The following is an 11,105-nucleotide window of genomic DNA, read 5'->3' on the forward strand; positions in this document are numbered from 1 at the left end:
TTATCTCAGCTGCAAACATCTAAAATATGTAGGTACCCTTCTGAAAACAAAACTGAGTAGTATGTGCTCAGACAGCACAGACAAGCATCACTATTTGGGGTGCCCAATTCCAATTTGAGTCCTCGGATGATAGCCTATTTGTACCTTCCCAAGCTTTAAAAAATATTGTTCATCTGTTTTTATAAGCTGCTCCTTATCTGCTTTGTATTTCCTTTGTCCAGAATTCAACCATAGAATATGAGACACTTTTTAAAACCAACAAACAGCTCTCTTGCCTTGGGGCGCATCTATTTTCAGGTGCTGAAAGTGTCTTGGTTCACTGTGAAGCGGCATTGGAGGAAGCAGTGTTATTTAGAAACATGGAAGACTACAGTGCCAGAAAGACAGCATTGCATAAAGTAGCAAACAACCCCTTCTACCAAGCAATCAGCCACCAACTGAGGAAATTGTCTGAACTTCAAAACATGAACAAGGCTACAGAATACACATATTTTAGTTATATCTTCCCATACATGTGGAAGGAATCAGCTTTCCCAGGAACACAGACTGGCACATGGTTAACCTCCTGTAAGGCATAATGAGTGACCCAAACCTGTATAACATGAAACCTCCTGGGTAAAAGCAGACTCACCCTACCTAACCTTTGTGCACAGGACTCCCAAGTCCTGATCTTAATTTATACCTCAAAATGTCAGAAACAGGCACCCCCCTGCTGAAAGCCATAGGGGCAATAAATAAATTAATAAATAAATAAAGGTACAAGGATTCATCGTCACAGAACTGACCTGTACAAGGTGTCCCTGCAAAACATCAAGGATGTTGCTATTACAGACTTCACAAATGGGCCTGCACACAGCACAAATTCATGTTGACCAAAACTAACCTCATATGCTAAGCCAGTTGCAGCTCATTTCCACATGAGTGGGTGTTCATTAATGCACCATAGTTATAGCACATTAAATTTAATACTTGTATAATCAAGTACTAAATCAATGCACAGAAACCGGAATTACTGTGCAGTAGTGCAGATGCATGCCTTTTTAGTGATACTATTGAGCAGCAGCCTAATAATACTGCTCAGTAATATATTAGCACTGTTTGTGCTGTGACACACTACTGTGCAGTATTATTAGGCTACTGCACAATTAGCATCTTGTGTAGATGTGCCCAGTGGGTACCAGACAGACATATTCTGATTGCACTGAAATCCCAGCGTTTGTGAAAAAAAGGTTCTTCCAAGTCTCTTCTAGTCTCACAAGAGCAAATGCCTTCCACAGTAAGAAACATCAGAAATATTTTCATGCAAACATGCCACTCTTACCTCTGAAGAACAAAGAGCAGTGCCACAATAAGGGCCTCTACTGGTGCTATTTTTGGGGCCCAATCCTGGTAAAACCCCAGTGATCAAGAGTTTTCCTGAATACAGACTGGACCTAGTACTTAATGATTGTTTTTACTGAAACTGAATGGAGAACTGTACAAGTGTGCAGGAGAAAATCATTTTAGTCAAAGAGCAGCCAGTAACTCCTACAACGTCAACTACCATTCTTGATATAAAACATGCATGTTATCATAATGTAATCTTAAATGTATCCTATCCCACAGCAGCATCATAAATCACTCTTTGAAGGAACATTATAAACGTATTGTTTGAATGGTACAAAACTGTCTAATAGAATTATAAAATAGCCTATTTGTATTTTAGTACATCATTTGCGTTACTCCATAATCCTAGAGAATTACATCCATATCATGTATTAAATATTTACTTATGACTTACTGGGCTGACGATATTTTATAAAGCACCTTTTGGGTCCGCTTATCCTCTAATATAAAACAATATGTTATTTGCCAAAGACATACGTTCCATATTCCCAATAGTTCCTTAACAGATCCCTGGCTTAATCCCAAAATCAAAATAAACAATACGTAACGTTTTTCTGTGACCACTGGCATTCCCAAGGGGACTAATCTGATGGAGGACATGACACTGTAAGGAAAATTATCCTCTTTTTCTGAACTACACTCAGAATTTCACCCACAATTGTTCTTTACATAACTAAAATAAAGAAATGTATTTTTAAATCTCCCCACGTATCACTAATTTCCCTGCATCATCATTGTTTCTAGCAAATATCATCCCAGTTCATGTCACACTCTGCTAAAGCTTTTCTGTAAGGTAACAGAAATGACTCAGAGCTTGAATAAAATTTGACAAAAAGTACAGAAACTTTCATAGGTTAGATTTTTCCCAGCTCCACTATAGCCACCTGGGGTGCTGGACAGAGGAAGGTCTCTCTCTCTCCAGTTCCACACCGATATATTATAGCTTTCTCTATTACAGCTGCAGATGCTGGGGGAGGAAAGTAAGAATATACCTGATGCTCCTTCCTGGCAAGGAAGTGCATTGGGAAGGTTAGAGCCAGAGTAAATAGTTTTTCTGAAAAGAGATAAAGAAATGCACATGCTTGCTGTCTCCTAGGCAAAGAGGAGAGAGGTAGAAGAATTATGCCTGAATCACTGTTCTTTCCAAATGCTCTTTCTGTGGAGTTGCAGCCCTGCATCAAGGACTTCCCAGTCGGTCAGCCAAATATCCCCCATGGCAATGAGAAAAGTACAGGAAGAATCAGTCACAACACACTTTCATAAATTCTGCTTCTACAGCTCAAACCTTCCTTTTCAGTCTATGCACATGAGTTTAAACTCTGTCAAACTTAAAACATTCCCTCTTCACCCATGTATGCATTGTTGGTTTTCTTCAAAGGGTTTTTTTAGATTTCCAAAGCCAAATATTTTCCATGATTTCTAGAATTTTTTGTTTTATACATTTTTGTTTATACATTTATTGGGCAGGAAATGCAAGCTCTCTTCTTATCCTTGGAAAGAACAAAAAATAACCATAGTGCAAACATGCTACATAAAGCTAACTGATGGCTTGAGCTAACCAATTTTTTGGCTGGTTTTTTGTTGAATACTACAAGAATTTTTGCTCTTCCTACTGTTGTTCCTTTTCCTGTTTGTTTCCCTGAATGTTTAGGAGAATATCTTTATTCAGTTGACTATGAGTTCATTGGGATCAAATGGACACATTTATGTAGAACCTGGTACATGGCCATAATACTTGCCTGGTCACTTCAGAGAAAAGGAAAGAATGAGAAAACAATAGCAATGATGTTTAGGGCAAGACATGACTGAGCTTTCACCTGGAGTCAACAGTGAGGACTGGATAGGAGGGACATAAGATGATGGGTTCTGTTACCAGCCCAAGAAGGAACCAGTGTCACAGGTCATTGCCTCAGGGTACAATTTATTGGTTAAACAGTAAACCCACAAATGACAGTCAAAGAGAACAGCTCCTTAGTCAAACATAGGCTGCAGCCTAAAAGAAAAAGCTCCATAAGCAAAGACAAATAAGAATTGGGAAGGAAACTCGGGAAATCCATTTGCTCAGGTGACATGGAGCCAAAAAATATAGGGCACTTGACCATGTTACACTTCTCCTGTTACCATGTTATACTTTTCCTGAGTCCACGTCACAAAAATTGCCATTAAGCTAGCTAAATAGCACCCGTGTATCCACGTTGTCAGCTGATTTTATCATTTTAGATTTTTTTTATTGTGGTAATTTAAAACACTTCTGACATGTTTTATTTTTAGCTCCTTGAGGGTTTTTTTTAATCATTTTAAATTTTCAACATGGTTGTGACTTACACCCGAAAATGTGATTTTCCCTGCTTTGCAAATATTACACTACCAGGTGCCACTTGGGTTCACTCGATAATCCATGGAAATCCATTGAATCTCTATTGTAATACTTTAGCAAGACTCCAGGGGCTAATTTTGCATTTTTTTACTGGTAATTTAGGTCAAGGTTCAGATTAATGAAAAATACAACTGTTTTAGATTCCAAAAATAATTGTTCCATGTTCACATGTACTTCATGGCAAAGATCACATTGTTATGGGTCAGGAAGTTCAAGACACAGGCTTATTAAAAATACTTTTTGTTGGACTGGGTTTTTGGTTTGGCAGGGATGGGAGGGCAGGGCAGGAGTGAAGGGGACCTGCAAGGCTGGGAGGATAGGGGTAACCAAGGTGGTAAATGTAACCCGGGTGATATTCAGATGAGGTACTCCCTCTCCAATGGAAGGGATTTAGCAAGTGTTAGTGTGCTATTGGTATGGGTAGCCACTTATGGGGGAGCAGCTCTCCTCCTATCCCCTATTGAGTACAGCCAAGACCAATTGGAAATTAACCATAGACAGGTTTAATAGGGAAAGAACAGGGTGGAATATAACACATATGCAGGGGGCAAGGGGACCCTGGGAGATAATGGTACCCTCCCTCCAGGCACCCAGGAGAGGTGGGGGAGAAACCAGGGGAGCAGAGGGGAGTCAAAGGGATTTTAGGTGAACATACACATATAACAGAGGCAAATCAACAACAGACTTGAGGTGCAGGGTTCACAAAATATAAGATACAAGGTTTCCCAAAATTTGAGGCATAGGCACTCCAGTGGGGCAGGATAAAAGAGGTGGGAGGAACCCATTCCCCAGTGGGGATTCCCATTTGCAAGCAAACCAAACCCACGTCTCCCATGTGGCAAGTAAAAGCTGTACCCCTGAGCTATCAATGCCTAGGTTGCTGACTTCGCCTCCAGGCTCTAGTGTCTCCAGGATCCTTCATGTGCCATCTGCACACCAAGCTGCCCAGTGTCATACCAGAGGGGGGTCAGAAGAACCCAAGCTGCCGCCTGCAGCTCAGGGCTTTGATCCCTCTGGGACCCACTGCTCTCCGCTCCTGGGAGGGTAGGGGATTCTGGATCAAAAGCAAAGGGCCCTGGCAGTGTATGGTGAGGGATGTGCTAAACTGTTATATGTTGGAGAATGTCCAGCTGTAATCCCAGCCCAAAAAACAGTTCCTAATTCAAGCCCATGTACTTAGTGTAGTGTGTATGGTGGGCTGTGAGTTGGCAGCCTAGCATGAACAAACAGCATGTGGCCTGGGACACTCCAAAACAGTGGATGGTGAAAGCAGGCCACTCGGCGTGAGCAGGAGGTTCCCCACAGCTGCAGGCCCAGGCAGAGGGGACTGGCAGAGAATTTTGCAAGTGAAATATTTCTGGGACCTCAGAAATGTAGGGGGTGGCTGACTGATGAACAGAGCAAATAAAGTGCACGGCTTGCCAAATGTAAGTCACAGCTAAGCAGGCTTTTGCCAATTCTGGGAAAGAACCCTAACATACAGCATTTGGTGCATGTGGTACGGGTCAGGTAGCTCTGGGTATTTAATCATGGAATAGGCCTCTGGCATGGACTGCTTGCTAGGGTATGGCTTCCTCTATTCCTAATGGGGTAAGTGACAAGAAAACAATAATATTGCTGGCTCTAGAACAGTCACATCACAGAAGTCTGCTTCTAGAAGAGGAAACTACATGGTTTATTGAATTAAGCTGGTGTCTGTTCAAACTCCTGGAAAGCCAGGTTCAGAGGTCTGCCTCAAGGCACAGACTGATGAGAGCTGTAACCTGAGCTGCGGGGGAACCGGAAATGACATGCAAATATGGTTGCTGTGAAATGCTGATAGGGCAATGCACCGTCAGATTTTAAGTCTCCCCACAAAAAGCAGACCCGTGGTCCTTGGACTCTGTGGCATAACATGGCAAAACCATGTTTGACTCTTTATGAAAATAAATAAATACATAAATAAAATTGCTCAATCAAAAAGAGTGTGGTAACTGACCTGTCACGCTTTGGGGTGCCTCTCACTTCCAACCCACAGCCCCTGCCCCCCCAGCACTGCCACTGCCCTTTCCTCCCAACCTGCAGCCCCTGCCCCACAGCCCTGCCAGTGCCCTCTTCCATGGCCCCAGGGCCTCAGCCAAAAAGTAGTTTAATTGGAGCACTGTTAATGCAGACAAATTCAAAGGGGGGCTGGGTTTTTGGTTGTGGCTGTGTTGGTGTAAGGCAGGCGGGCAATATGCAGCCCGCGGGCCATTCTATCCAGCCCATGGGGCCCCTAAAAATTTTAGAAAGTTAATATTTATCTGCCCCTGGCTGCCTGTCATGCGGCCCTCAATGCCTTGCCAAAACTTAGTAAGTGGCCCTCCACCTGAAATAATTGCCTGCCCCTGGCTAAGGACATAGGCGGGCAAGGTTCTTTAAGTAGATGTGATATCTTTTATTAGACCAAATGAGTAGTTGGAAAAATGTTCTTGGCAAGCTTTTGGGTGCAGAAACCCTACTTGAGGCATAGGGAGTCTCTGGTGTTCTGAGACTCCAAGAAATGAAAGAAGTGAAAAGTGTGGCAGGATGTCAGTGAAAATGTAAATAAGGTCAGCACTCCAGGATTTGGCCTGAGTCACTCAGCTGGTTTTACAGGTTCTGTTGAGGAATCTTAAGGTAATGGTCTGAGGGGAGAGGATGGGAAATGATCCTCTCCTGTCCTACAGGAGGTACACTATACAACAATCACACAGAAAACCTAATCATGCTTTACAGCCAAGCCACTGCTCCCCAGCCCTGCCAGTGCCCCTCAGCCCCCTCACTCCTGCCGGGGTGGCCCTAGGTCTGGGGTGTAATGGCCACATATAACAGCATATGGGGAGGGCTGAGATACACCCCAGGGCTGGGTGCAATGGCCACATACAACACTTTAGCACAGCCTGCACCATACACTGCTATATATGGCCGTTACAACCCAGAACTGGGTGCATCACAGGACCCAAGCCTCTCCAAGACTGCATGACTCTCCTCTCCCTGCAGTGGCTTGGGGGTTGTGTCATGAGTGTGTGGGGGGCTGGTGGTTGGTGGAGGCAGCATCCCCTGCCTCCCCAGCCCTGCCTGTGTCCCTCTCTCTGAACCTGAAACCCCCTGCCCCGCCAGCTCTCCCACTGCCTCTCATTCCTAGCTAATGTGCAGCCTCCCCCAGCCTAGCTGGTGCCCCTCACTCCTGACCTGCAGCCCCCTGCCCTTCCTGCCTCCCCCCTCAAACCAGGCCAGTGCACCTCACTCGAAACCTGCAGCCCCCTGCCCCTTCAGGCCAGCTGGTGTCCCTCACTCCTGACCCACAGCCCCCTGCACACCCAGAAAGAGGCAGCAGTATAACTGTCAGGCAGAGCGATGGCAAGCAGAGGGTGGTCAAAGGAGGACAGGGACATACTGCTGGGGACAAAAATAGGCTAAGAAGGAACAGGAGTACCAGAGAAGAGGGGCAAGTTAGTGGGGTAGAGGACAGGAGGGGGAGCAAGTATTGAAGGGATCTGGTTGTAGGCTGGAGAAATATGACTGCAGGCGATGATGATCTGCCAATGCAGCAGTTAAAAGATCAACATGAAAACAGACTAAGTGATAAGAAAATTCCTCTCTTTGAGCCTGGACTCTTTCTTTCTTCACCTCAAGCCACACCATGCCCCTACCATGCGGAGGCCGGGGTGTTAGCTCATTCTGGCCACTCTGCGATGATCACGGGAGGAGAGGGAGTTGGAATAGGCTGACTGTGGCCCCCTCCAACCCTACTTTGGGGGAAGCTGTCCTGGGCATGGGGATACCCAAGGACTCTTAAACAACCTCGATAACAACCCCAGGCCACCCCCACGCTGGTTCTCAGCTTTGGAACAAATCCTGCTTTTTGATGTGAGGATATAAATGACTGACAGGAGACAGGATTCTTTCTGTTTTACATAAAAATTCCTGTAGTAATGGTTCCATTCAGGCTTTATCCTGGGAACCCTAGGTACATGATACCCAGATGCCAAAACACAAGGAGGCGGGGGGGTGGGGAGGGGAAGGGGAGAGGATGGGGAGGCAGCCAGACCCTTTGTGTACCTTTGTGTAGCCCTAAGTTTACCCCACAGCCAGTGCCTGGTGCAACAAGTGTGCAGAAAAAGCAGGGGGCAGAACTGCTTTGGGACCCAGCTTTGGTAGGGGGGCAGAGGCCTGTGGTACAGACCCCCAATGCCAATCCAGACTTGTAAGGGGGAGGCAGGCAGGCTCACTCTTATGGACCTTTGCATTAAAAAATTTCCATCCCCACCCAGCAGCGCCCTGTGCCACAAGAAACAAGCACCCAGAAAAAAGTGTGAGGCTTTGCAGGTGAGGCAGGCAGCACTGCTCAACCCCACACATCTCTCAAGCAAAACCACCAATTCCCCCCAAAAAACAACGTGGCATGACCCAAGAAAATAAACCAACCAAAATATCAAATCTTGTCCTAAAATGCCACCTGGCAGTAAAGTAGTACTGAAAGGTCAGGAGAGTAAAATTGTTCTGACATGCCCCCTAGTGCATTTTCCTAGTTATAGCAAAATAAGCCGTTGCGTGATAAATCATGTACACATTACTTAATTAGTCATCATAAACTAAGTGAGGAAAATTAAACCAGGTGCAGTTTTAGCAGGTAAATGCCGATTACGTGACCAAGCACCCATAGATATAATTCTGCAGTCCCTGTTTATATATACTTTCCTTTATGTAAATATCAGTATCCTGATCATATGATTAATGAAACTATTTAATGAGAAAAAGACAAAAACAACACACTATCATTTTTATGTGGGAGATAGGGATACAACCTCCAAATTAGAACTTCCTAGACCTTAAATGCTGCAAGTGAGAGAGGAACTGTGGAAAAAAACCCTGGTTATACCAGTTCACTCTCCCTTTCAGCAACTGTTCTGTGCCACTGTGTGACACAGGATATTGGGCAAGGTAGACGTATTGTCTAACTCAATAAATGGCAAATCATATAATCACAGAAAATTAGGGTTGCAAGAGACCTCAGAAGGTCATCTATTCTAATCCCCTGCTTAAAGCAGGGTCACCCCTAACTATATCATCCCAGCCAAAGCCTTGTCTAGCTGGGTCTTAAAAATTTGCATGGATGGAGAATCCACCACCTTTCTGGGTAATCTGTTCCAGTGTTTTACTACCCTCCTAGTGAGAAAGTTCTTCGTAATATCTAACTTAAATTTCCCTTGCTGCAACTTGAGACCATTACTCCATGTTCTGTCATCTGCCACCATTGAGAACAATTTAGCTCCATCCTCTTTTGAACAACCCTTCAGGTAGTTGACAAGAAGCCTGACAGGGGATTTAATAGTGGGGTCACCGGTGGCCATGCTTGCCATGAAAAGATGGCAAAAATGGTGCTGGCTGCTGAGAGCAATCTGCCCACTCCACAAAATCCCAAAACACATGCAGTATAGGCACATTAGCATGGTGCCAGGCATAGGCCAATAAATATACTTGCTACTGCAAGGTTATTGATATGGATCTACTTAAAGTGCAAGGAGGTAAAGGAAAAATTACAGATTGCTCTCAGTGCCCAGCACCATTTTCACCATCTTTTCATTGCAAACATCCCACTGGTAGCTCTGCTAGTATTCCACCTTGGTCTTCTCTTTTCTAGACTAAATAAGCCCAGTTCCCTTAGCCTCTCCTCATAAGTCATGTGCCCCAGCCCCCTAATTTTTGCTGGCCTCTGCGCAAATCTTTCCAATTTGTCCACATCCCTTCCATAGTGGGAGAGCCCAAAACTAAACACAGTACTCCAGATGGGCCTCCCCAGTGCTGAATAGAGGGGATGAACCACTTTCTTTGATCTGCCGGCAATACTCCTACCAACGCAGCCCACTATGCTGTTAGCCTTCTTGGCAACAAGACCACACTTGTTGGCTCATATTCAGCTTCCTGTCCACTGTAATCTCCAGGTCATTTTCTGCAGAGCTGCTGCCCAGCCACTCAGCCCCCAGCCTGTACCAGTGCATGGAATTCTTCTATCCTAAGTGCAGGACTTTGCACTTGTCTTCATTGAACCTCATGAGATTTATTTTGGTCCAATCCTCCAATTTGTCTATGTCTCTCTGAATCCCAGATATGCACCCTCCAGCATATCTACTACACCCCTGCGCTTGATGTCATCTGCTAACTTGCTAAAGGTGCACTCTAGGCCATCTTTCAGGTCACTGATGAAGATATTGAACAAAATCTGATGTCCTTATGTCCCAGGGGCTTGGTACAACCATCACAACTGTGTACCTGAATACATCACCCTGCTGCCGCTCCCAAAGGTTGGATGGAGCCTTCTAAAGCCTTCAACAGTGCCTGAGAATCCACCTATTCTCTGGTATCTGAATGGCTGACTCTTATCATTGACCCTCCACTCCTCCTATATAAGAACAGGGAAAGGAACAAGAAGTGCCTGGGTAATAGGTCTCTTCTCGGTCTGAGACTGCATTTTGGTAACTTGATTTCCTGGTTTCCTGCCTTATCTTGCTCATAGACTTTGCTCACTCCTGGATCTCCGAATGTCCCTGGATTTTGCTTGCCCTCTCCATTGGTTTTTTAACCTAGCCGCTAACACTGATCCTTTATTGGCCCCTAGGTCTAGCTGCCCACATCCCAGCACTGACACCCAGGAGGTTGAGACTGTGAGGAAGAAAATGGTGGAGTAAACCTAATTATTGAGTGCTCCAGTTGAAGGAGAAACCCTGTATTTTGGAAGGGAAGGAGTAAAAAACAATAGATATGATTCTGGAATCTTGAGGGTCCAGGATCCAAATAAATCTAGGCCCTACCCATATGGAAAAGGCAGGAAAAGGTATACTATACAGATAGTATGCCATATGCTTCTCATAAATATAACATATGGTATGTGTGTGGACTGTAATTAAAGGGAACTGCTCTTATGAGACAATATATGATCTCACATAAGTTCAATATGTAAAACATATGCTATTTAGTTATATATAGCATACACATATACACTACATATATTTTTGTTGCTCATAGTGGATAAACAAAAGAAGAAAGAATTCAAAAGAATGTAAAGGCAGCAGAATAGAATTTTAATACTCTAAAGATAAAGAGTATAATATGTTAATAGAGGCCTCATAAGTATGTGACAGATTATTTGTGGGGGAAAGTGGAAAACTGTAAAATGGCCTAGAGACAATACAGAGAACAAGGAGGGAAGAGAAGGCAAAGACTATTTCCTGAGTTAGAGGAGAAAGGCCAATAGAAAAGACAGACTGTATGAGCTTGAAGTTTGCTATTGCGGATGGAAAAGAAGCAGTGTAGAGTAAAGATGACAGGAGAGATATATATA

Source organism: Crocodylus porosus, unplaced genomic scaffold (assembly GCF_001723895.1).
Source record: "Crocodylus porosus isolate Cpor-Errol unplaced genomic scaffold, CroPor_comp1, whole genome shotgun sequence".
Lineage (NCBI taxonomy): Eukaryota > Metazoa > Chordata > Crocodylia > Crocodylidae > Crocodylus > Crocodylus porosus.